Raw genomic sequence first — 26,370 nt, forward strand, 5'->3', positions numbered from 1 at the left:
AGTGATGGGAGGTGCAGGGGGAGTTGATGTGAGGTGCAGGGGGAGAGTGATGGGAGGTGCAGGGGGAGAGTGATGGGAGGTGCAGGGGGGTTGATGGGAGGTGCAGGGGGAGTTGATGTGAGGTGCAGGGGGAGTTGATGGGAGGTGCAGGGGGAGAGTGATGGGAGGTGCAGGGGGAGAGTGATGGGAGGTGCAGGGGGAGAGTGATGGGAGGTGCAGGGGAGAGTGATGGGAGGTGCAGGGGGAGTTGATGTGAGGTGCAGGGGGGGTTGATGTGAGGTGCAGGGGGAGTTGATGTGAGGTGCAGGGGGAGAGTGATGGGAGGTGCAGGGGGAGTTGATGTGAGGTGCAGGGGGGGTTGATGTGAGGTGCAGGGGGGTTGATGTGAGGTGCAGGGGGAGAGTGATGGGAGGTGCAGGGGGAGAGTGATGGGAGGTGCAGGGGGAGTTGATGTGAGGTGCAGGGGGAGTTGATGGGAGGTGCAGGGGGAGAGTGATGGGAGGTGCAGGGGGAGAGTGATGGGAGGTGCAGGGGGAGTTGATGTGAGGTGCAGGGGGAGTTGATGTGAGGTGCAGGGGGAGAGTGATGGGAGGTGCAGGGGGAGAGTGATGGGAGGTGCAGGGGGAGAGTGATGGGAGGTGCAGGGGAGAGTGATGTGAGGTGCAGGGGGAGTTGATGTGAGGTGCAGGGGGGGTTGATGTGAGGTGCAGGGGGAGTTGATGTGAGGTGCAGGGGGAGAGTTATGGGAGGTGCAGGGGGAGAGTGATGGGAGGTGCAGGGGGAGAGTGATGGGAGGTGCAGGGGATGTTGATGTGAGGTGCAGGGGGAGAGTGATGGGAGGTGCAGGGGAGAGTGATGGGAGGTGCAGGGGAGAGTGATGGGAGGTGCAGGGGGAGAGTGATGTGAGGTGCAGGGGGAGTTGATGTGAGGTGCAGGGGGAGAGTGATGGGAGGTGCAGGGGGAGAGTGATGGGAGGTGCAGGGGGAGAGTGATGGGAGGTGCAGGGGGAGTTGATGTGAGGTGCAGGGGGAGTTGATCTGAGGTGCAGGGGGAGTTGATGTGAGGTGCAGGGGGAGAGTGATGGGAGGTGCAGGGGGAGAGTGATGGGAGGTGCAGGGGGAGAGTGATGGGAGGTGCAGGGGGAGAGTGATGGGAGGTGCAGGGGGTGTTGATGTGAGGTGCAGGGGGAGTAGGCACCTGCGGCTTATAGACGTGTGCGGCTTATTTATGTTCAAAATAATATTTTTTTTTAAATTCAGTGGGTGCGGCTTATATTCAGGTGCGCTCAATAGTCCGGAAATTACAGTATGTGTATTTTTTGTATGATGAATTACTTTTCTTGATAAAAATATATGTATTAATTTTGGCTTCTGGTTTCATTTTCACGCACTCCTATTTTTGTTTTTTGTATTGCTGAGTGTGCCCCGCTGATCACGGGAGATTGGGAGCTGCGGGGTGACACCGGGTAGCCGAGAGGGGGGTCGTTTGGAGAGACAGCGCGCTCAAATACAATATTTTCACCTAATTTTACGACTCTTTTAAAGCAGCAGTTCAAGTTGTCGTTTTTTAGTTTGGTTGTTTTTTCTTCCTTTAATATGCTCATCAATACAATTCACACAATGAAAAGTAATTAGCTAAATTGCCGATCGATCCGTTCTCCTGTGATCGATTGGTGAAGATTCGGCTCTGGGGTTCACTAAAAGCTCGGGGGTTCACTAAATGGCTGTCAGTGCAGCAGAAGAGGACCAAAGATGCAAAGTTCTGTGTGTAAGATCATGTGACCAGGCAGTCATTAGATAGAATTGGTGCACTGCTAGAGTGGGCGGGGCTCAAAAAGGCGTGTGCCAGAGCCTGTTTCAGAAGAGGAAGGGGATGTGACTTTGTAAATTGCTATAGAAATAAAAAATGCTTGTTACATTATAATACATAAAAAATGTCACTCAGAGTGGTTTTACAAAAAAAAATGCAAGTATTTTCCCATAGTACAGAGCTGATTTATTTTACAAATCACACATGTAGAATATTGCTTGGTCTGCAGCTTTAACAACTAGAGTATTATACTGATAATCATGAGTTCTGTCATGCTATCTGGCCCCTAAAAAGAAAATGTATGTAATTATTAATCCGCTGCTTGTAATTAACTGCACAGACAGTGAACGGTTACATGGAGAAAGCTATCTATGTTATCTGCCGACAATTGTATCTGCTCTTGTTTCTTCTTAACATTGACCAATATCATGAAAAGACTGCGGTTGTAATTATAAAGCCCTTTCTGTTCCTGAAACATATGGGATGTAATGGTCATATACCTGACAAGATTGATGGGAACAGGTTAATCTGGAAACGGTCAGACAGGCAGGAAATACAGAGAACAAACTACCCTATCACATGGGTGCGTCTGGATGAAGAGTTGCTAAGGATGAGCAATAATTATTGCAATAATTGTTGCTTTATACGTATCTTTGTATGGTGTTGGGTACTATCTATCTTGACGATCGCGAGCTTTGGAAATATAGTTAGGACTGCACTGCTGCAAAGATCAGGGATTTTTGTACGTTTTACGGGTTCGATGGCTTGGTTCTGGATCTTCGAACGTTCCTTTAATGCAGGGGTGTCAAACTCACTTCATATGGAGGTGCCCGATTAGATTTCATTGTACTTCATTCGGGCCCATACGCAGCATAAATTATCAGAATACGCAAATAAACAGAATATTTCAGGATTTCACATGCTCCCCTCCTCTCCAGCTTTTCCACATGTTATTCACACCTGCTTTTTCTTTTCATAACATCTCTCCGCACCTGCTTCTCCTCTACAAGCTTCCCCCTTTCTCTCCCTTTTCTTCCCTCTTTCTCCCCCCTTCTTTCTCACTCCCCCTCCATCTCTTTTTACCCCCCCTTCCCTCTCTCTTACTCCCCTCTCACTTCCCCCCTCCCCTTTCTCTCTTACATCCCCCCCTCTTACTTACTTATCCTAGTCAAGTGTCCAACAGAGCAGATCTGCCGACCGTGCTTCAAAGGAGCAGAGCTAAGTGCAGGGCGAGGCGCCGATAGTGTACAGTGCCACGTGGTCGCAGCAGGATCAGGCGTGAAGGCTTACCGGGCGCTAATATTGGCCCGGCAATTCTTGCCATAGTTCCTGCTGCAGAAGCAGTGCATGCCCCTCTATCTGGCAAAAACAGACTCTGAAGCTGCCACCCCATGCTGCATCCCCCGGCAGGCTGCACTAAATTAGCTAACATCCATGTTGTCTAAACCTTTATATATGTTCACAATAATGAAAGACTTCTTGAGCACCGTTCAACCCATACAATCGTATCTTAAACCCTTCCCTCGTAGGGGTCCCTCACGATCCTCCCTCCCAATGAACGTTTGGACACCTGTATCCCCAAGACATTATCAACATAAAATGTACACTCCTATCATCCCTGTAGCAAAATGACACATTTTTAAATATCACATTCTGTTTTTCTTTCCACTACACACAGTTCCGGGAGAGGCACCGTTCTGTTTGTGTTCTGGGCTGTACGAGGCACCATTTTCTCCACCTGGCACCTGCCAAATGTCCACTGCCCAACCAGTTACACGGGCAAAGATGGACCCACTCCTCCTTATGCAGCATTGACCAGTCTGTTAGGACCGTCAAACCTAAAGTCTTGCGATACTTTCCTAGCAGTACCCACCACTTTCCTCATTTGGATCTGATAACATGTCTTAGAACAAGCACAGCTCAGTAGACACCCAGCCACCACTCGAAAAAGCTCCCACTGGGCCACAGGAACAGAGCAAGCCTCCATCGCTATGGATGCAAAGTATGGGACGTCCCGAATATGTGCTGCACCGCATGAATCACTGGGAATCTACCAAACAGGTCCTCTTCAGTTTTCAATGTCTTTATATCCCACTTCTACCACCAATCTACCCAAGCTTTCTTCTTAGCTGCTTGTATCTTCCGGGACACAGACACCTTTTCCTTGTAAAACAGGGATCCTTTATTTAGAAATGAATTACAGCAACAAATCCCATGGACTGGGCTGTCAGGACTACCTATCACCAGGATGGCTTCACTTACAGGGCACTGAACACAACATGGGGTATTCTTGTTATAGAAACTGAGACCTTGCATAGACTGGTCACCATTCCTATAACAAGCCTATCCCATGCTGTGTTCAGTGCCCTCTAACTGCCCCTGGTACCGGGTGGTGCCGGAAGCCCAGTCCAGGCGATTGGTTGCTGTAATTAATTTCTAAAAAAAATGATCCCTGTTTTACAAGGAAAAAAAGTGTCTGTGTCCCGGAAGATCCCAGCAGCTAAGAGCTAAGCTAAAAGGAAAGGGAGTTCATTTATATAACAATCCATGAAAAGAAATAGTAAATAGTAAAAAAAATCTTGGATTGGGAAAAAGCTGCAAAAGTGCTAGAACCAAAGTGAACTAAAGGCAATGGCCTGTGTAAAATGTAACTGCCTGACCCCTCAAAAAATCAGACAAGTTTAAAATATTTGCATTGTGTTTTTAAACGTTAAATGTTTCCATGATAAGCGTTCCCCGTGGTGTCTGTGGCTGGATCTTCTGATGTGTGTGTAACGGGTATTCCCTCTGGTCTGACCCACCCAATCTCATATTGGCCCGTGTGGTCTAACCAGCCCCCATTACATGGTCGTGTCTGGTGGTGCACCTGTAGGCAACAGGACTCCTGAGTCTCCCGCATGATGGTGTTTGGGGATTGTCAAGCCAGACAGGCAGCTGAGGTAGTGTGTGCGAGTCCTACCTATATCTTGTGCCGCGCCTCCACCTCATCAGGGTCTCTGCATCCGCAGGGAGATGGTCCTGATGAAGAACTCCTTATTTGTGGTGCCTCCCACTGACAAGTAACTTCACACTCACACAGTGGGGTTCTCTTTGAACACGGCATCTTTATTGTTGACGATGGTATGGACAGACTGCCCCTCGCAGCGGTTTGCTCAGCCGCACATCTCGCCGTACTGTCCCTTGAAAAGGTACTCCCTCCCAATGGAGTGGGATCCCTTCTCCCCGTAGGGAGATCTCCCCTGTGCCAGGTCCCTGGGCACAGTGTGGCCTTATCAGGCTTGATAATACTTGATGTAGAAATGGGCCACTAGTTACTGCACTAGTGGACCCTTCATTTCCAACGCACTCCAACAACTCTCCAACCTCCAACACAACGGAACTAACTAACTTTGGGCAGTGCTGTGCCTTATACACCTCAGGAACCAGGCACATCTCTGATGTCACTAACTGTGGACTCAGAGTATGTAGCCACTCCCATCCATACATAGGGCACCTCACCAGGGTGTGAGGGCAAACCTCCATGATTACTGCTGGCATTCCTGTAACTTACCAGGTTTACTGCCAGCAGGAGAGACAACTGCAGACCATTTTACAGCATGGCTACATGTGGATATATGGTTTTTTCTTCCATTTCGATATGAGGTGTGTTGGTATGTTGGTGGATGACGGTACTGAAAATCCCACACTGCTGCTGAAACATTTCTCTCAGTATTTGTTCCTTACGGTGACCCTGTTTCTGATTTTCTGGGTTTGCAAATCATTATTTAACTATGAAAAAAATCGGGTTCAAGCAGCATGAAGGCATCCACCCAGACATCTGATATCCCAATTAGGTTCTCATCATATGTGATTTCAGTATGGGACCTGAGAGGGAATGTAGCATTGCCCTTTAAAGATGAACAGAGAGCATCTGTCTTGGTAACTCTGGCATTGCTGACGCAAGCAGTGTGATAAATTGGACACATGCTTGGAATAATACTAAGGCAGTATAAAAATAAGATCCATACTTAATGACTTAAAGTCGCAGTGCAACCTTTATGTACGCTGTCTTATACATGGCCAGGCGAGCAGGATTATATTTATATCTGTGATACTAAAGGGGTCACAATCAATAACAGCTACAGGTCGTGCGTGTCTCATTTTATTTGATTTTTTTTACCAGCACTGCCGAAGGCTGAGACGTGCAGTAAGGCAAATGGACTGTATGAAAGGAATTTCAGGGGAACAGTCTGCAGTTTGTAGAACTTAATAGGGATTAAGTACCTTTTTACAAATGTAAGCTCTAAAGTAATGTAAAAGACTGCTACATACAGTACAACATAGGGTGCAGCTTTAAAGTATCAGGGGTTATCAGAGCGTTCAATTTCCCCGCCTGCTTTATTTGTAAATTGGCAATTATAAAGTGTTTGTCTTCAACGTCCTAGATCTCTTCCTCCCCCTTGGCGGTGTTGATGTTGCAAAGTGAGATTTCAGGGGGGTCTTGCAGTGTTTCTATGGCCCTCCTGTTTGTTTGTTTGTTTTTACCATAAACAAGTTGACAGTAGAAAAACTGTTTGGAAATGTTGGAACCTTCCATTCCTATGACCTGCTCCTCCCAGCACAGGCGGTTACTAGAAGCGATCCAACGCTTGGCAAGTTGCTGCAAGTGAGAACTTTAGTGTCTGTTACTGTACTCTGCCAGTCCAAGAGTTGGTGCTTGCAGCGTTGGTGGAATTGTTCAAGGTGGAGCGTGAGTCGATTGTGAAGACCTAGAGACGTTCGCTCCAGATATGAGCTTACATTGGATATTTTAAAGCAGCCAGGTACTCTCCGGTCTCCCCACGCTCCCGGTTTCCCCCTCCTTAACCTTAGTGTAACGCAGGGCAAATAGAGTTGCCGGTGGTTCTCGCCCCAGGGCGCCGCCATGTTAGGTGTGCGCGCGCACGAGCGCAGAGTCAGGGCATGCGCAGAAGCGGCAAAGGCCGGGAAGAGCCCTGGAAGGTTGCATATGAGCGGAGCAAAGTCGCGGCGGCCATTAGAATCGCGCTGGCGCAGTGCCCTATGCGCACACGGTCGCAATGTTAATCAGGCAGCTCAAGGACTACAACTCCCATGATGCTCAGGGAGGAAGCTGCCTGGTGACTTACGAGAGCCAATAGGATGGCTGGATTGCTTCTGGAGGAAGGAAATATATATATATATATACACACACACACACACACACGTCCTCTCTTCTTCACTATCCTGGTGGGGTCGGTGGCTGCGGGGGGAGGCGCAGGGGGGCTGGCCAGCGCTGGTCGAGCCTCTTGTTGCCGCCGGACCCGACGTCTCCCCAGCTGCTTGCCTGCCTGTCTCCTATACTGTCTCACTCTGGGCTCTGTGATGTCAGCTTGCGCCGGAAGTTGCACCACGCACTTCTGGCATGCCACGGCAAGGGTGCCCGGCTTGGGAAGTACAGGAGAGAGGAAGGGAAAGCTGCTGGTGAGACGCCAGGTCCGGCAGCAACATGAGGCTGATGATCGCCGGACAGCCTCCCTCCCTCACCGCCGCAGTCACCGCCAGAATAGTGAGGGAGAAATGCAGCAGCTGGGGGTCAGCAACCTGCAGAGCGCCACAAGTAGGAGCGGAAAGAGCCGCAGCTTACCTACCCCTGGCCAAACATAATGGTCGCCATGCAGTTTCCATCAATCCTTGAGCTCAGCTCAGCAGCTACAATGTATCCTGATATTACTAAGGTAATATTGACTATTGTTACAGTTTGCAGCTCAAACTGCTGGGAACATTGGTGTGGGCTTAGGCCACGCCTCCATGAAGTGTCTCGTGACGCCCGGTGACAAGATCGTGCGCAGGCGCCGTTCAGGGGTTGTCAAGCACGAGATTCAAACACAAGTTAGCACTGACAGCAGGACACCTGCAGTGCTAACCCCGCCCTGTGACGATCAAGTGGTATGACAGTGAGTATCATATTCAGCTCTGCCCTTTGTCTTGGATCGGCTCTACAATCACGAGTCAATCATCTGCTGCTGCTGTGCACCTCTCATCCGATTGGTTCACCGACCTTTATATGCTCAGCGATCCCTGCTCCAAATCGGCTGAGCATAGTAGTCTCTACCTAGTGTCGAAGTGCTGCCCACAAGCTTCTGCTTGCCGTACCCTGCCCTGCTTGCCTTGCCTTGCATAACCTAGACCACGGACACCTACCTCTGCAACCCTCGGCCTCGGCTTGGATATCTACCACTCTACCTTCTACTACCCTCAACCTCAACTAAGTGACCTCAACTACCCTGCAGTCTCGTACCCTCGACCACAGAGAGTATACCTACTGCCTTACCTCTCCAAACCCTGACCCGGCTACACGACAACTAACCTGCACACCGGACGTGGCCTCGCGGCCTCGCGGCCTCGCGGCCTCGCGGCCTCGTCCTGTGTGTGGCGAGCACTCGCTACAATTGGCAACAAATTATTACGAACAGGAAAGTGTTGCAAAGATCTTGCACTGCTGGGGACAAGGGCTAAAACCTGCTATCAAAATCAAAAGATGTTTTAAAACGCATTGAAATGGTATTAAGAGTTGAATTAAAAAATAATTTAACAAAAAAACAGTCGATATAATCAGAACGGATTTTTGTGATTTTTTTTAAACCCTATAAGATTTCACTTGTTTTTGCTGCTTTATTTACTTTAATTACTGCAAAGCTGGAGTGTATGCTGCCAAGATAGTCTACAAATGTATCTAAGGTGGGTCTTTTTCCATTCATTGTCACCGGTTGACTGTAAGGCTGGTGTTGGTCAGATTGGAGCTAAGAGAAGACGGCCTTAACTAGAACACAGGAGGCCGGCAGACACATAAGAAAGAAAACCCCTAATATTCTTGCTGGCCGTAGCTCATTTTCTATGAACCTTTTAGCAGAAACAATTTCCTCTGTAAAGGTTCTTGAATAGATCGGCAGACTAGCCTCATACGCCTGATGTCACTGTCCTTACGTGGGAGGGAGAGACAACAAAACGATGAGGAGACCAGCAGGGGATTCTGGCAGAGAAATAGCAGCCAGAGTCTCCCTAATGTATTGGCAAGCTCTAAAACTAAAATACACCGCGAGATGGTAAATGCTGAGATGTAGCGGGATCGCACGTTTACACACTAAGCGCCGACGTTGTCGCGGGTCTACCGAGCGCTTGTACAGGGCAGCGCCCCCCATCCGGCGTCAACTCTCACTCACGGCAATGGGATGCAGTGCGCTAAACAGTGACGGTGCTTGGTGAATCTGCCCCCTGCTTGTAAAATGTCTTTATTTTGCTTATTTCCTTGTTTCACAAAGATCATACGGCTATCCAAAATTAGTAATAAGCAACACAACCAGTCTATTGCTGGAAAAGGTGATTTGTCTCTCAAAAGCCAATATTAAAAAAAACCTCTGCAAACCTGATAACATAGTTACTGAATAAGAACAGCACAATTATCCACACAAAATACGCTGAAGAGAGAAGCTCAACTGTGACACGAGGCTGATGGGAAGCAGGTGTGGTTAGAGGAGACACGGGTAAACAATGTGGATTCTGAGCAATGTGCTGTCATTGCAATGGGTAAAAAGATAAAACTCTCGGCTTAGATAATCGATATGATCTGCAGCAGCAAAGGTTGCGAGAGGTGTGGGGAAGGATGAGCGGGTTCCGTGCTGTTACTCACAGCAGCAGCAAAGGTTGGGAGAGGTGTGGGGAAGGATGAGCGGGTTCCGTGCTTTTACTCATAGCAGCAGCAAAGGTTGCGAGAGGTGTGGGGAAGGATGAGCGGGTTCCGTGCTGTTACTCACTGCAGCAGCAAAGGTTGGGAGAGGTGTGGGGAAGGATGAGCGGGTTCCGTGCTGTTACTCACTGCAGCAGCAAAGGTTGTGAGAGGTGTGGGGAAGGATGAGCGGGCTCCGTGCTGTTACTCACTGCAGCAGCAAAGGTTGGGAGAAGTGTGGGGAAGGATGAGCGGGTTCCGTGCTGTTACTCACTGCAGCAGCAAAGGTTGCGAGAGGTGTGGGGAAGGATGAGCGGGCTCCGTGCTGTTACTCACTGCAGCAGCAAAGGTTGGGAGAAGTGTGGGGAAGGATGAGCGGGTTCCGTGCTGTTACTCACTGCAGCAGCAAAGGTTGGGAGAAGTGTGGGGAAGGATGAGCGGGTTCCGTGCTGTTACTCACTGCAGCAGCAAAGGTTGTGAGAGGTGTGGGGAAGGATGAGCGGGCTCCGTGCTGTTACTCACTGCAGCAGCAAAGGTTGGGAGAGGTGTGGGGAAGGATGAGCGGGTTCCGTGCTGTTACTCACTGCAGCAGCAAAGGTTGCGAGAGGTGTGGGGAAGGATGAGCGGGTTCCGTGCTGTTACTCACTGCAGCAGCAAAGGTTGCGAGAGGTGTGGGGAAGGATGAGCGGGTTCCGTGCTGTTACTCACTGCAGCAGCAAAGGTTGCGAGAGGTGTGGGGAAGGATGAGCGGGTTCCGTGCTGTTACTCACTGCATCAGCAAAGGTTGGGAGAAGTGTGGAGAAGGATGAGCGGGTTCCGTGCTGTTACTCACTGCAGCAGCAGAGGTTGGGAGAGGTGTGGGGAAGGATGAGCGGGTTCCGTGCTGTTACTGCAGCAGCAAAGGTTGCGAGAGGTGTGGGGAAGGATGAGCGGGTTCCGTGCTGTTACTCACTGCAGCAGCAAAGGTTGGGAGAGGTGTGGGGAAGGATGAGCGGGTTCCGTGCTTTTACTCACAGCAGCAGCAAAGGTTGCGAGAGGTGTGGGGAAGGATGAGCGGGTTCCGTGCTGTTACTCACTGCAGCAGCAAAGGTTGCGAGAGGTGTGGGGAAGGATGAGCGGGTTCCGTGCTGTTACTCACTGCATCAGCAAAGGTTGGGAGAGGTGTGGGGAAGGATGAGCGGGTTCCGTGCTTTTACTCACTGCAGCAGCAAAGGTTGGGAGAGGTGTGGGGAAGGATGAGCGGGTTCCGTGCTGTTACTCACTGCAGCAGCAAAGGTTGCGAGAGGTGTGGGGAAGGATGAGCGGGTTCCGTGCTGTTACTCACTGCAGCAGCAAAGGTTGCGAGAGGTGTGGGGAAGGATGAGCGGGTTCCGTGCTGTTACTCACTGCAGCAGCAAAGGTTGGGAGAAGTGTGGGGAAGGATGAGCGGGTTCCGTGCTGTTACTCACTGCAGCAGCAAAGGTTGTGAGAGGTGTGGGGAAGGATGAGCGGGCTCCGTGCTGTTACTCACTGCAGCAGCAAAGGTTGGGAGAAGTGTGGGGAAGGATGAGCGGGTTCCGTGCTGTTACTCACTGCAGCAGCAAAGGTTGCGAGAGGTGTGGGGAAGGATGAGCGGGTTCCGTGCTGTTACTCACTGCAGCAGCAAAGGTTGCGAGAGGTGTGGGGAAGGATGAGCGGGTTCCGTGCTGTTACTCACTGCAGCAGCAAAGGTTGCGAGAGGTGTGGGGAAGGATGAGCGGGTTCCGTGCTGTTACTCACTGCAGCAGCAAAGGTTGGGAGAGGTGTGGGGAAGGATGAGCGGGTTCCGTGCTGTTACTCACTGCAGCAGCAAAGGTTGCGAGAGGTGTGGGGAAGGATGAGCGGGCTCCGTGCTGTTACTCACTGCAGCAGCAAAGGTTGGGAGAGGTGTGGGGAAGGATGAGCGGGTTCCGTGCTGTTACTCACTGCAGCAGCAAAGGTTGGGAGAGGTGTGGGGAAGGATGAGCGGGTTCCGTGCTGTTACTCACTGCAGCAGCAAAGGTTGGAAGAGGTGTGGGGAAGGATGAGCGGGTTCCGTGCTGTTACTCACTGCAGCAGCAAAGGTTGCGAGAGGTGTGGGGAAGGATGAGCGGGTTCCGTGCTGTTACTCACTGCATCAGCAAAGGTTGGGAGAAGTGTGGAGAAGGATGAGCGGGTTCCGTGCTGTTACTCACTGCAGCAGCAGAGGTTGGGAGAGGTGTGGGGAAGGATGAGCGGGTTCCGTGCTGTTACTGCAGCAGCAAAGGTTGCGAGAGGTGTGGGGAAGGATGAGCGGGTTCCGTGCTGTTACTCACTGCAGCAGCAAAGGTTGGGAGAGGTGTGGGGAAGGATGAGCGAGTTCCGTGCTTTTACTCACAGCAGCAGCAAAGGTTGCGAGAGGTGTGGGGAAGGATGAGCGGGTTCCGTGCTGTTACTCACTGCAGCTGCAAAGGTTGCGAGAGGTGTGGGGAAGGATGAGCGGGTTCCGTGCTGTTACTCACTGCATCAGCAAAGGTTGGGAGAGGTGTGGGGAAGGATGAGCGGGTTCCGTGCTTTTACTCACAGCAGCAGCAAAGGTTGGGAGAGGTGTGGGGAAGGATGAGCGGGTTCCGTGCTGTTACTCACTGCAGCAGCAAAGGTTGCGAGAGGTGTGGGGAAGGATGAGCGGGTTCCGTGCTGTTACTCACTGCATCAGCAAAGGTTGGGAGAGGTGTGGGGAAGGATGAGCGGGTTCCGTGCTGTTACTCACTGCAGCAGCAAAGGTTGCGAGAGGTGTGGGGAAGGATGAGCGGGTTCCGTGCTGTTACTGCAGCAGCAAAGGTTGCGAGAGGTGTGGGGAAGGATGAGCGGGTTCCGTGCTGTTACTCACTGCAGCAGCAAAGGTTGCGAGAAGTGTGGGGAAGGATGAGCGGGTTCCGTGCTGTTACTCACTGCAGCAGAAAAGGTTGCGAGAGGTGTGGGGAAAGATGAGCGGGTTCCGTGCTGTTACTCACTGCCGCAGCAAAGGTTGCGAGAGGTGTGGGGAAGGATGAGCGGGCTCCGTGCTGTTACTCACTGCAGCAGCATTGTCCACGGGCCCTACGATCGTGGTTTATAATCTATTTCTAATCTGAGCCCTTCAAAAGTATTTGTTTTTGCCTTTTGCCCCCCCCCCCCTTCTGTATTCTGTGTGAAAAGAAAGAGAACCAAGATGTGGGTCCTCAAACATTGCCATGTACTAGAATAAATATATTAAACACTGTGTTAATCATTTAAAAGAATGACCATTTTTTTCGGTCACCCTTTTGTCCCTTTGTCACTGTCTGACTTTGTCTGTGTCACTTTCTCCTCGTGTGTATGTGTTTCCTTCACTAGTCTGAGCCCCATGTGGACGTCTCCCTGGTTGGGGAACTGTCCTACACAGTTGAGGTTATGGGGCCAGCCCTCCAGGAAGTGGCTGAGGAACAATACCTATTATCTGCTCTCTCATTGCAGTAATAACGCTTTTCCGTACTGCTCTCCCTTTCAAAACCCCTCTCTGGCCTTAGAGCAACAGTCCAATCTCCATTTTTTTTCCCCATTGTATTTTTCCCCGCTTTATTGTGTGCATCCACACAATGATCAGTAATTAGCAAAGTTGCACATCGGTCAGTTCTCCTGTGATTGATCGGCAAAGATTCGGCTCCGGGGTTCACTACATGGCTGTCAGTGCAGCTGAAGGGGATCAAAGGTGCAAAGTTCTGTGGGGGTGATTATGTGACTAGGTAGTCACTAGATACAATTGATGCACTGCTAGAGAGAGAGCAGGGCTCAAAAAGGGGTGTGCCAGCACCTGTTTCAGAAGAGGACCATTTACAAAAGTCACATCCCCTTCCTCTTCTGAAACACGCCCCTTTGTGAGCCCCGCCCTCTCTAGCCGTGCGCCACTTGTGAACATTTTCCAACACATTGAAGCTTCTTTTCCCCATTTTACTTGTTTGTTTCTGTATGTTTCATGTAAAAAAAATTGAAGCTCGAAATTAATATTTTTTCCTAAATTTACAAATAAAGATGTGCGAATTTTTGGGGGGCGGATCTGCATCCGCAGCGGATCGGTCGGTTCCTTTGGTCCGCGGATCAATCACAAAAAGGGCGATTTGCTGGTTTATTTAATTTTTTTATTACCATTAAACTCCGTGGATTTCGCGGGCCCGGGACGAATTTTCACAATCCAATCCGCGGATTCAGCAATTCTTCAGAATCCGCCGACAGATTGTTTCCAATGGCGGTTTTTTGATGAATCCGATGGATAAAAAACCGACCCAATCCGTGGATTTTACGCTGCAAAATGGATTTTGGGGGGAAATGCGAGAAAATCCAGACAAAAAAGGATTTGGGGCGGATTCGGCCATCGCTATTTACAAATGTTTGGGTTTGTTTTCAGATATTTCAAATACAAATAAAATGATTGGGGGGCGGCAGGTTTGAAGGAGGTCGTGAGATTTTGTATATTTATCAAAAGGGGGGCATGGGTTAAAAAGTTTGCGCAGCCCTGCACTTGAGGATATTACATATTTTTTTACGTAATAGCAGATGTAATAACAGATGTTTATCACCATAAATATTATAATAATGCATTTCTTAATATTGTGGGAATTAGGTTGTTACTGCCCAACTAGTTGTTATGAGAACGCATATAGAATAAAAAGCGACTGTAAGCAAATGATTGAGCATGAGATTGCACAAAAGAGTAAATGGTTTTTTTTAACTTAATATTGCAGACTAGTGTAGCGGGGCCACCCCTGACTACTATTATGCCCTAGAGCGGGCAGTAAACCTTGGTCCTATCAGGTTGCCAGTAGTTGGTATGGGGTTTTCCCCCTCACCTTTGGTACTGCACTTGAGTGACAGCAGGGGGTGGTACATCCTGTTGTAGCTGGGACAACGGGGTGCCCGCCTCCTGGCTGTACTTAAGGGCAGGACCGCCCTAAAGTTAGGAGTTCCTTCCCCCGGGGGAGAGTGAGTGTGGATCATACCTCTGCTAGGGAGGTGGGGAAGAGCTAGGACAGCTGCGGGTGCCCTTGGCCTGTAGTGGCAGTCCAGGGACCATCCTCAGGTGAATCCTGAGAGACTGTATTGGGCAGATCCTGCCTTGTTCCTATTACTGCAGAGTAAACCACATATCAGGGGTCCCTAACGCTAAGTCAGACAGAACTTTGCAGCTAATATTGACAGATTTACTATAAATCATTCTTCCTGTTATTAAACAGGTTATTAAGAATTTATATTAGCGTTAGGGACCCCTGATATGTGGTCTGCCTTGGCGTTGGCTCAGGGGCTTACAACAATTTTGGCCAAAAATGTCAAACTAAAAGACCATTTACTTATTAGATATTTATCCATATATATTTAGGCACTGTACCGTGTATGAGTCTCACTAGATGTGCTAAAAACTGAGCTTTGTCTGTGTTTTATGTTATGTCTCTGGTTTTAATGCATATTGCCATGCTCAGTAGCACTCCTCTGATACTCATATGCTTATATATATGTTGTGGGTATTTTGGGGGTTTAATAGGAGCTTGTTAGGTGTCCAGTATGTTTTACTGCAGAGTATAGTAATAAACCCGTTCCTGTTGTTATATACCTCCTGCCTGGTGCGTGACCTTACTGGGGGGAGAGGTAATAAGTTCTACCGTGGGAGATCACCTTCAGTTCCTGGAACCTACGGCAGATGGAGGCACTGCACTGCGAAGGAGATTTGTGGGGTATAAACCCCAGAAGCCTGTTTCTGTGTCCCCACTACCATCGGCGGACGACTCAGCCCTCCTGTTGCCAGCAGGTATATGCACCATACACCCTGTAATGGCCCCTATCTGCGATTGGGTGGGGGGAAACACCGTTACTCTAATAAAACACATTTCTTATATAGCCTTAATAATGTTCACCGTGCTTTACAGTTTGCCCCAATCAGCTTGCAATCTAAGACATTGAGAGATACGGTGACCTGCCCACGTTGGAGCCAGCAGGTGATTTCCACGAATTTACTGCTTGCAGTACATTACAATGTACAGACAGGGACTTCTCTTCCTTAATGTTACTTTTATGTCTAAAGCACTTATTCCCATGCTCTGTTATTTATTTGATTACCACATGTATTGCTACTGTGAAGCGCTATGTACATTAATGGCGCTATATAAATAAAGACATACAATACAATACATAAAAATGACATATAATCCAGATCAGATGCTTTGAAAAGACATCAAGAGCGCCAAATAGGTAGATTAACTATGTAATGAGGAAAACTAATTAGTTTCCGTTCTGAAACCTCAGGGGTCAAAACTAACAACGTGGAACAGTTCCAAATATGTCAGGAAACTTCTGTACTGACTGCAGGACTAAGCAGCTGTCAATCAAGGTCTGTCCGGTAACAGCCGTCTGCTAGCAATCGATCCTCAATGCAGCATAAGAGATTTGCTCTCCTGTTGTAGCAAATGCTTTGCACATTATGCGCCATCAAGTATCACTCATCAGAAGGCAGAATCATTCATTTTTAGCATCGTCGGTCTCATGTTTATAAGATTCATGCCGTTCCAGGGCGACACTGCAGAACCCCCGGAGATAACTCGCGCTGCAGGTCTGCGGACACTGACTGCTATGAAATCCTTAATGAGATACTGTATCAGACACACCTGGGCAGCTCTTCTCAGCTCGGCAAGATGTGCAATCATTTGTTTCGCAAATGTGCGACACACAGACAGGCTGCTGGGAATGTAAACACGCGGGACGCAGATGCTTTTTACCGGGGTGGAGAAAAGCAGAGAGCTCACACGGATGAAGGAAACACGTTTAAAATGCCGTGCCGTCTCCTTCATAATGGGACTTTAGACAGGGGGGCTCAACACCCGTTCTCCAGCTCCCCCTAACCCCCCACCCCCAACAGGTCCTGTTTCTAGGATATCCCAGCTTCAGCCCAGTTGGCTCAATCAGGCTCCTGTGCCAATGCAGAGACTGATTGAGCCGACTGTGCTGAAGCAGGGATATCCTGAAAACCTACCCTGTTCAGGGGGGGCTTCAAATTCAGCCCATGAAGGTCCTGATGGGCAAAATAATAACGGAGCTGTGGGAACTTCTCCGTTAAAGCAGCAAGACGTGACATCTTACGGGGTTTCTAAAATAAACCAGTTCCGTAGTATTAGATAATACTTCATTTGTGAGCCACTTATGCTGAAGCAGAGAGATCCTGAAAAACCTGTCCTGTTGGAGGGTCTTGAGGACTGGAGTTGAGAACCCCTGGCTTAAGTTTCTAAAGAATGCTTCAGCATTAGACCCAAGATGCAGTGATCATCATTTTTATACACTAGCCAGTATAAATCCATTTGTTGGCATTTACAATCTAAAAGTGACATTTGTTTTTTACATCCAATATATTAAGCAAAATAAACCTGCCAAAGAAATGAGCAAATATAAGACTGAATATAGATTGCATGAAACAGGGTTATGTGGCCTGGCTGGCGACCCCCAAAAAGAGGTTGGAAATTTATCCCTTCTAGGTATTGTGAGCGGCATCAAGTCCAGACACAGTTGCAAATACTGTACAGTATGCACATTTTTTGCTATAGAAAGAAAATAGGCAACACTATGATCTGCTACTCCAAATATATTGCGTGAATAATTTGCAGTGTATGTCAGCAAAAGCCGTGGAATTTTCAGGATAGGCGCGGGCAGTGCAAAGTATGTCTTCTGCCAAGTTTGACAGCAATTGGATGATGTTTTGGCACATTAATCCCCGTTAAGCACGTCCATATGAAGTATTTTGCCCTTCTTACAGTGCTTAATGTAAATAATTTGCAGTGTGTGTTAGCAAACACCATGACATTTTCAGGATAGTTGTGGGCAGTATACAGCACATCACGTGCCAAGTTTTAAGCTAATCGGGTTATGTTTTGACACTTTAATTCACATTAAGCACTTTTCATTAAGCATTTTCCACTTTCAGAAAGTGCTTAATGTACATAATTTGAGTGCATGTTATGAAAAGCCATGAAATGCCATGAAATTTTCAGGGTAGCTTGGGCGAGTGCAAAGCATGTACTGTGCAAAGTTTGAAGGCAATTGGTGTATGTCTTGGCACATTTATCCACATTAAGCGTTTTTCACATTTAGCATTTTAGCCTGTCCCCTGACAGAGCAAACTGTAACTGACATTTACACACATACACACAGCATACTAGCACACTGACAGACTGAAACACACACAGCAAACTGACACACAAATACACACAGCACACCTTCCCACAGCAGCACATGCTAACACCTCCCTCTGATGTTATGGAGAGCAGGGGCGAGCAGAGATCTGCAGCTCTCTGCCTCAGTTCCGCCCGAGCCTCTACTGCCTGCTCTCTCTGCCTTAGTCACGCCACCAGCTCCGCTGCCTGCTCTCTCTGCCTCAGTCACGCCACCAGTTCTCCTGCCTGCTCTCTCTGCCTCAGTTCCGCCCCAGCCTCTGCTGCCTGCTCTCTCTGCCTCAGTTCCGTCCCAGCCTCTGCTGCCTGCTCTCTGCTTCAGTTCCGCCCCCAGCCTCTGCTGCCTGCTCTCTCTGCTTCAGTTCCGCCCCCAGCCTCTGCTGCCTGCTCTCTGCCTCAGTCCTGCCCCAGCCTCTACTGCCTGCTCTCTCTGCCTCCAGCCTCTGCTGCCTGCTCTCTCTGCCTCAGTTCCACCCCCAACCTCTGCTGCCTGCTCTCTCTGCCTCAGTCCCGCCCCAGCCTCTACTGCCTGCTCTGTCTGCCTCAGTCCCGCCCCCAGCCTCTGCTGCCTGCTCTCTGCCTCAGTTCTTCCCCCAGCCTCTGCTGCCTTCTCTCTCTGCCTCAGTTCCGCCCCCAGCCTCTGCTGCCTGCTCTCTCTGCCTCAGTCCGGCCCTAGCCTCTGCTGCCTGCTCTCTCTGCCTCAGTTCCGCCCCCAGCCTCTGCTTCCTGCTCTCTCTGCCTCAGTTCCGTCCCAGCCTCTGCCTGCTCTCTCTGTCTCAGTCCCGCCCCAGCTCTGCTGCCTGCTCTCTGCCTCAGTTCGCCCCCAGCCTCTCCTGCCTGCTCTCTCTACCTCAGTTCCACCACAACCTCTGCCGTCTGCTCTCTCAGCCTCAGTCCCACCCCCAGCCTCTGCTGCCTGCTCTCTCTCTGCCTCAGTTCCGCTCCCAGCCTCTGCTGCCTGCTCTCTCTGCCTCAGTTCCGTCCCAGCCTCTGCTGCCTGCTCTCTTTGCCTCAGTCCCGCCCCCAGCTCTGCTGCCTGTTCTCTACCTCAGTTCCGCCTCCAGCCTCTCCTGCCTGCTCTCTCTGCCTCAGTTCCACCCCCAAGCTCTGCTGTCTGCTCTCTCTGCCTCAGTCCCGCCCCAGCCTCTCCTGCCTGCTTTCTGCCTCAGTTCCACCCTCAACCTCTGCTGCCTGCTCTCTGCCTCAGTTCCGCCCCCAGCCTCTCCTGCCTGCTCTCTCTGCCTCAGTTCCACCCCAGCCTCTCCTGCCTGCTCTCTGCCTCAGTTCCACCCCCAACCTCTGCTGTCTGCTCTCTCTGCCTCAGTCCCACCCCCAGCCTCTACTGCCTGCTCTCTGCCTCATTCCACCCCCAGCCTCTGCTGCCTGCTCTCTCTGCCTCAGTCCTGCCCCCAGCCTCTGCTGCCTGCTCTTTCTCTGCCTCAGTTCCGCCCCCAGCCTCTGCTGCCTGCTCTCTGCCTCAGTTCCGCCCCCAGCCTCTGCTGCCTGCTCCCTCTGCCTCAGTTCCGCCCCCAGCCTCTGCTACCTGCTCTCTGCAACAAACCACCCCCCACCCCCCCTCACCGCTCCCGATCCAGACAGCAAGTTGCTGTTAAGGGGCCCGGAGGAGGAAGAGGGCCCTGACTTCTGTGGTCATTGGCTAGACTGCTGGGCCAAATGTCTCGGCTCTCTCCCCTGACGGCGATCCTGAGCGGGCCCCCCAAGAGCACGGGCCCCGGCCTGCCTGGGCTATAGCTATGCTCCTGCATCTACAGCAGAATCCCACAACTAATATCAACCTTTAAAGAGCTTAGGAGGAATTTCTGAAAATCAATAAAATAGGCGGGACTAAATCAATTGAAAATGTTAATCAAATATGAAAGGTTGATATTAATTGTAAGCATTTAACTTTTGTTACATTGTATCTAACTATGTTTTCTTTCATTCTAGAGCATTGTGCATTTTATTACTCGTATGCATTTTTTTAACCGCATTTATTTGATATATATTTTTTATGTTATTTTCTTTTTTAGAATAGTTGATAAAAAGGTTGGTATAGTTATATGCATTTTATTATTATTGTATAAACTTGGTACATATATTTTGTGTCTGTTATTTAAGATCAGCTGCGGAATCATTGCTGTGATTGGGTTGGCACTCCTTCCTCTGCTGATCCAATCACTAGACTCCGCGGGGTATATAAATTGCTTTTGAATTTGAAATGACCATTCCCTGAAGAAGTAGTGTTAACTACGAAACGCGTAGGAATTGTAGCAATATAGTGCAAGCTTTGCATTTATTTGGATATACCAGGAACACACTGTTACTGCAATCAGAGCGTACGGCTCTACTGGACGTTTGACTATTCATACAGCGGGTCGCAATTACCGGCGACAGAACCTGTGATGTCATCGGCAGCTGTCGAAGCTCTAGCATGTGTAATGGGCATTTGCCGTCAGTGTGGAGGGACCACGCAATAGCGCTCACACCGCGGGAAGCCCAGAAGACAAGGGCCGAGGCTATTCACAGCAGGAGTCGGCGGCTCGTGGAGAGGGGATCTTGGACCACCCGGTACAGCCCGTGGGATCGAACGATCGGTGCAGGACTCTGCTGTAGATGCCATTGTGGTAACATCTCCCTAACATATCGTGCTCTTTTATCTTTACCCTAATGTACGTGCAGTACTCACCTGCTGACTGAATATTTCAATACATTTGTATACTTACTGTACTACTCTGAGATTTTGCGCTGTTCCCTTTTTTCTTTGTGTACCAGTGCTGTTGGTTGCTGAGCCATCCTATGTTACCAGCTGCAGCTTCTCCTGTCAGTAACATACAGGTTCAATTTACTCCTGTTGTCAGCAATTCACCACTTGTGATTATACATAGTTTATATCACTAAAGTTCACTGTACACAGTCACTTTACATAAGATTCCTTTGATATAATATTCATGTAATTAACTTTAAACATAAGTTGTGCATTTATATATTTATTTTTTTATATATTTAATTCATCACTATCAGGTGCGCAGTGTTTTTTCTATATTTTTTTCACTACAGGCTGAGAAGTGCTTGATAACCACCGTTTCAGGGCCATAACTGAAGGATTGTGTGTAGGGTACCTGGGGCTCCTGGGGTCTCAAGGGACCGGAACCTCATGAAGGGGACTACAACATGACTATCCACCCAAGACTGCTCAACTGTATCTGTAACACCCGCGACCCCCCCAGAAAATCTAGCGCCCCCCCCTTGGGGGTGCGCTCCCCACTTTGCGCACCGCTGCCCTATGTGACTTGGTGGAAAACTGGAGGTCAAGTTCCGCTGTTAAAGGTGTGAAACCCCATACCTCTAGCCAGTACTTCCGCCACCACCCGCGCCTACCCAGAAGGACGTGCGGGCCTTCTATGACCTGATTTGTGAGCTGCAGAAGCTCATGGAGCATGCCTCTCCGAGAGAAGAGCAGGGCTGCCTACTGGCTCTTTATGAGGTTATGCTGAGGAGGAACAGTGCCTAGGTACTGCCCATAACCGGGGTTAAGACCTGGGACCTTCCCCTGGTAACAAAAAGGGTCTGCAGCCTAAATGATCTTGTTGTTCCCCCTCCCCTCAGGGGGAGTGGGGTGTGTTGTTCTATGCTGAGTTAGGGACCTGGTTTCAGGCCTTCCATCCCACAGGGGAGTGGAAGCACCAACCCCATACTTCACCAGGGCGTATGAGAGATAAGAGGGGACTCCTAGGGCCTCAAGCTCCTGGGGTTGGCTCCAGGGACAAGAAGATTGTACCTATGTATGTATGCTGTTTGATGTATGCAGAATAAAGACCACCAGTTATATTTACTCCTGCCCGAGGGGAGATCAGGGGGAGGGAAAGAGGTTTCCTGCAGGTACTGCACCTATCCATGATGGGCCCTGATAGATGGAGGCGCTGCACTGAAGATAATGAGAATCAGATCCGAAAACATGTCCTGTTTATTGGTAGACGTTCAGAATCCTGAGAGCCTAACAGGTGAGCAGCACTACACCCGGTAACCAGAACCAAATCTCCCTTAGTGTGGGGGAAAAGGGGTTACACAGGCTCGAAACAAGTTATGGTGAATAAAAAAGTGACAAAACCCTCCTCGTTGCTATGTACAGCAAATACAAATACATGTAACACCCCTGTACCCCCTTCCCCCCCGGCGGTAGGAGATAGGGTGTACACAGGGTTTTATCATTTGGGTGGTGTGATAACAGCCTCTGATAGTAATAGACATTACTATCTCTACACACTCTTCCTAGCAGGGATTAGACCTGCTCACACTCTCCCTGACCGGGTTTACACCTGCTCACACTCTTCCTAGCAGGGATTACACCTGCTCACACTCTTCCTAGCAGGGATTAGACCTGCTCACACTCTTCCTAGCAGGGATTAGACCTGCTCACACTCTCCCTGACAGGGTTTACACCTGCTCACACTCTCCCTGACCGGGTTTACACCTGCTCACACTCTCCCTGACCGGGCTTACACCTGCTCACACTCTCCCTGACCGGGTTTACACCTGCTCACACTCTCCCTGACCGGGATTAGACCTGCTCACACTCTCCCTGACCGGGTTTAAACCTGCTCACACTCTCCCTGACCGGGTTTACACCTGCTCACACTCTCCCTGACAGGGTTTACACCTGCTCACACTCTCCCTGACAGGGTTTACACCTGCTCACACTCTCCCTGACCGGGATTAGACCTGCTCACACTCTCCCTGACCGGGTTTACACCTGCTCACACTCTCCCTGACAGGGTTTACACCTGCTCACACTCTCCCTGACAGGGTTTACACCTGCTCACACTCTCCCTGACCGGGCTTACACCTGCTCACACTCTCCCTGACCGGGATTACACCTGCTCACACTCTCCCTGACCGGGCTTACACCTGCTCACACTCTCCCTGACCGGGCTTACACCTGCTCACACTCTCCCTGACAGGGTTTACACCTGTTCACACTCTCCCTGACCGGGCTTACACCTGCTCACATTCTCCCTGACCGGGATTACACCTGCTCACACTCTCCCTGACCGGGATTACACCTGCTCACACTCTCCCTGACCGGATTTACACCTGCTCACACTCTCCCTGACACGGCTTAGACCTGCTCACACTCTCCCTGACAGGGTTTACACCTGCTCACACTCTCCCTGACAGGGTTTACACCTGCTCACACTCTCCCTGACCGGGTTTACACCTGCTCACACTCTCCCTGACCGGGTTTACACCTGCTCACACTCTCCCTGACCGGGTTTACACCTGCTCACACTCTCCCTGACCGGGCTTACACCTGCTCACACTCTCCCTGACCGGGTTTACACCTGCTCACAGAGTGTTAGCTCGGCAGGATTTACCTTAATCTTCTCGGGGTCTCTTTTCCTTGTGGGGTCAGGGCAGGGCGTAGGAGTAATAAAGAAATAGATAGGGCGCCAGGAACGTTTCAAACATGATGCTTTGTTGGAGTACCATCTTTCCATCATCAGGACAGGCTTTCAATTGAACAGGGCCTTACGCCAGAGTAAGGCTTTAGCCTCTAGTCTACCTCAAGCCTTGCATTGAACAGGGGAGCCTGGTACACCACCCTCCCCCACAAGAGTGGTCTCCTATTGGTTTCTAGCCCGTAGCCCCCCGCATCTCTGGAGTCTCACCCTGTCTGTTGTACAAGGCCAGGAGGGTTTTCAGTGTTCAGCTAGCCTGGTCAGATCAGCTCCCACTCTGGAACTGTAGGCCTTCCCCCATTGAGGAAGACTGGTACTCCCCTCACCCTATAAGGGGTAAGGCCTCGTTTAGGGTGCTGGCTTCGGAGGGAGGGCGTGCTGCCGTGCGTGCTGCCGTGAGAAACAAAGTATTCAATTTGAATACTGGTTGTCAGGGTAGCAACCGCCCTGTCTCCGAGGCCAGGAGTTGAAGCTGACTACAGTTTCAATAAACGAAAATTTCGTTTTTCGGAGCTGCAGCAGCGTCACAGGGACCTAGGCAGCCAATGAAATCATTCTTCAGAATGATTTCATGACTGCAACTTGGATACTTACCCTGCCGTGTGTAACCCCGCCCCCTCCCCAACGCTGAAAAGTCTGCTGGGGGATAAACACAGATCGCCCAGCAAACTGCAGCACTGCCTCCCTCACGCCCTCCCTCCGAGTCCTGCAGCTGACACCCTGAACGAAGCCTAAGGCAGAACTCCACTCCCTAAGGAGCAGAACAGAACAACACCAAATTTGGAGGAACCCACATCTTTATTCAGGAGGAGGGGCCAAGCTATTCCCAGCAGCTCACAGGCCCAGACATGTGCCTGTAAGTTGCGATAATATGGACACATGAGGGGATGTGATCTCACCAGCTTGTGCATTATTAACCCTAGCACTGCCTGCTATTAGCAGGATTTATATACCAGACTAGGGAAATATAGCTGGGTGCTACATATAGAAAAGAAAAGATTTTTTTTTTTCACATATGCATCAGATTCAACCTCACCCACCCCAGCGTACATCTACGTTGCCCCAAAGGCGCACAGCCTGATGCACCCCCCCCCCCAAGAACTGCTCCCCTCTGCACAGGACCAGCGTGCTAAGGGTTAACACGTGCTTGTTCTTTGTTGAATCGGCAACCCCACCCACTGGAATGTTAATGAGCCAAGGGGACACAAAGAAAAGATCTTTTTGTTCACAGATGCATCAGATTCAACCTCACCCACCCCAGTGTACATCTCACCCACCCCAGCGTGCAGCCTTTGGCGCAGCCGAAGGGCAGCCAAAGGGCGTGAGCCGTTTGTTGCCGTTCGCTGATGTTAAAGCTGCTCTATTTCAATCTGAAACTCACCAGCCCTTTATCCCCTGTACCCAATTTTCCAACTTTATCAGTCCATGAAATGTCTAAAGTGACTGTATAGCCCGGTTCTTTTATTGTAACCATGTATTTTTTATAACTCTGTGCCCAGGACATACTTGAAAACGAGCGGTAACTCTCAATGTATTACTTCCTGGTAACACATTTTTATAAATAAATAAATATACATATATATCTATCTCTTTGAAGGAAAGTATATTCAATTATATGAACAAGACAGCAGTTATTAGTAGAAGTTATCCAGGGTGACTAATCTGAAACCATCATAATGCATGACCACTCTAGCACAAAATACAGAAACTACAAGCTGGCTCCCCGAGGATCAATTTTATCCACAAATTAAACATATCGGACAACTTTCAGCTAAACCGTGCAATATTGTATTTTGAGGTCTATCTCGCACGGCCACATGATTGAGACAGGGGCCCTACTGAAATCATAGCCCCCCCTCCCCTCTGCAGTCCTATAGCTTCTGAGTCCATCTGGATGGATTACCACCCAAGAGCGTGTGAACAAAGCACAGCATCATTGGAGAAACAAAGGGAACCGTGAGGTCATGCCTACCTCTGACCTCCTACTCACTCACTGACATGGCCACATGGCCAGTCTGGGACATGGAGCAGCCTAAAGTGTTCTCGAACCTCCGCTCTCCGCTTCCCACAACAAACATACCAAACATAAACATAAAACTAGAAACAAAACACCAGGGAAAGCGGTGTGCTAATACCCCTGCGCCTGTCCCACCCGCCTTCAACTGCCACGGCCAAATAGTGGACTCTTGCTGACATCTGGTGCCTGCTCCTGTGTGGGGCGGTCCTCTGTCCCGCCTGAGGCCACTTGAATACCTGGGGAAAACATTGGAACAAACCGAGTGTCACCCGCCCCACTCATGCATAACTCCAAGAGGCCCTGCTAGGGGAATCAAGAGGCTCTTACTCTGGTGGCTGACGGTTTGGGAATGGCCACGTGGTTGTAGCTTTTTGTGATGCTCTCGGACCACTGCCTCCCTTCCGCTCGCGGTACCTTAGGATAGCCAAGGTGAAAAGATGAGAGGGTTGATCGGGGTTCAGCGGAAGCAGACCACATGGACAGAATCTGCACAGAGACCAGTGCAGCTCTGGCGGTGGGTGGCAGAGCTCCAGGAGAGCAGACAGGGGACCCGCAGAAGACAAGGAAAATCTGCTAAGAGGCCATACGAGCCCGGGGAACCCCCACAGGAGGAGGGGAGAGAGCACTGGGGCTTAAAACAAATTCGGAAGTGAACTGGACGTTGATTAACCATACGACCAACAGGTCGGGGGGGGGGGGTGTGAGGGTCCAAACCTCAGGCTACGTGAGTGGTGGAGGACCGACCTGGGAGAGGAGGGGAAAACAAAAAATACCACCATATAAAAGACAGACCATGATCACATCATCCTGCAACTTTGCAGCATGTATGGGAAGCGCAGTTAAATAAAGGCAAATATATAATCTGGGAGAGCTGCCAGACTCCTTTAACCTTTGATGAACTACTGAACTATCAATTTGTCCCCTTCTTTCTTCTCAAGAAAATCAAATTGTCTGTTTCTCATCTCGCAAATCCCTGACTGATAGCCCTGTTCTGCAGATCCTGCTCCTCATCTGCATGTTACCATCACAAGCTAATTGCATTGTAGCATTGTCATTTTTCTCTCATTTCACATCTCCCATTCATCACAAAATCCCCATTGTTTTGATGTGAGAATGTAACTCAAACAATGATTCACTAGCCTAAACAAAACACTTCCGAAGCCAAAAAGATGAGCTATACTCAAT

The 26,370-nt window shown here is 49.7% G+C and overlaps 1 protein-coding gene across 9 annotated transcripts in view; it reads right to left on the minus strand.

Annotated features, from left to right (window-relative positions):
* The window catches only part of ILDR2 (immunoglobulin like domain containing receptor 2), a 321,823-nt gene that overhangs the window by 200,012 nt on the left and 95,441 nt on the right, over positions 1-26,370 (minus strand). Inside the window, exon 2 of one of the 9 annotated variants that reach the window (XM_075593595.1) lies at positions 20,436-20,530. The exons of the other annotated variants lie outside the window; for them this stretch is intronic. The gene's annotated coding sequence lies outside the window, so the exon portion shown is untranslated. The remainder of the gene's footprint in view (positions 1-20,435; positions 20,531-26,370) is intronic. 9 annotated transcript variants of the gene reach the window in all.

The sequence above is a fragment of the Ascaphus truei genome, chromosome 3 (genome assembly GCF_040206685.1).
Source record: "Ascaphus truei isolate aAscTru1 chromosome 3, aAscTru1.hap1, whole genome shotgun sequence".
Lineage (NCBI taxonomy): Eukaryota > Metazoa > Chordata > Amphibia > Anura > Ascaphidae > Ascaphus > Ascaphus truei.